Raw genomic sequence first — 441 nt, forward strand, 5'->3', positions numbered from 1 at the left:
CACTTATAATCAATATAACAACACTTATAATAAATATAACAACACTTGTAATAAATATAACAACACTTGTAATCAATATAACAACACATAATAAATATAACAACAGATATAATAAATATAACAACACTTATAATAAATGTAACAACACTTATAATAAATATAACAACACTTACAATAAATGTAACAACACTTACAATAAATATAACAACACTTATAATAAATATAACAACACTTATAATAAATATAACAACATAATAAATATAACAGTTATAATAATATAACAACAGTTATAATAAATATAATAACACTTATAATAAATATAACAACACTTGTAATCAATATAACAACACTTATAATCAATATAACAACAGATATAATAAATATAACAACACTTATAATAAATATAACAACACTTATAATCAATATAACAACACTTATAAT

Source organism: Nematolebias whitei, chromosome 13, assembly GCF_014905685.2.
Source record: "Nematolebias whitei isolate Nwh7 chromosome 13, NemWhi1, whole genome shotgun sequence".
NCBI lineage: Eukaryota > Metazoa > Chordata > Actinopteri > Cyprinodontiformes > Rivulidae > Nematolebias > Nematolebias whitei.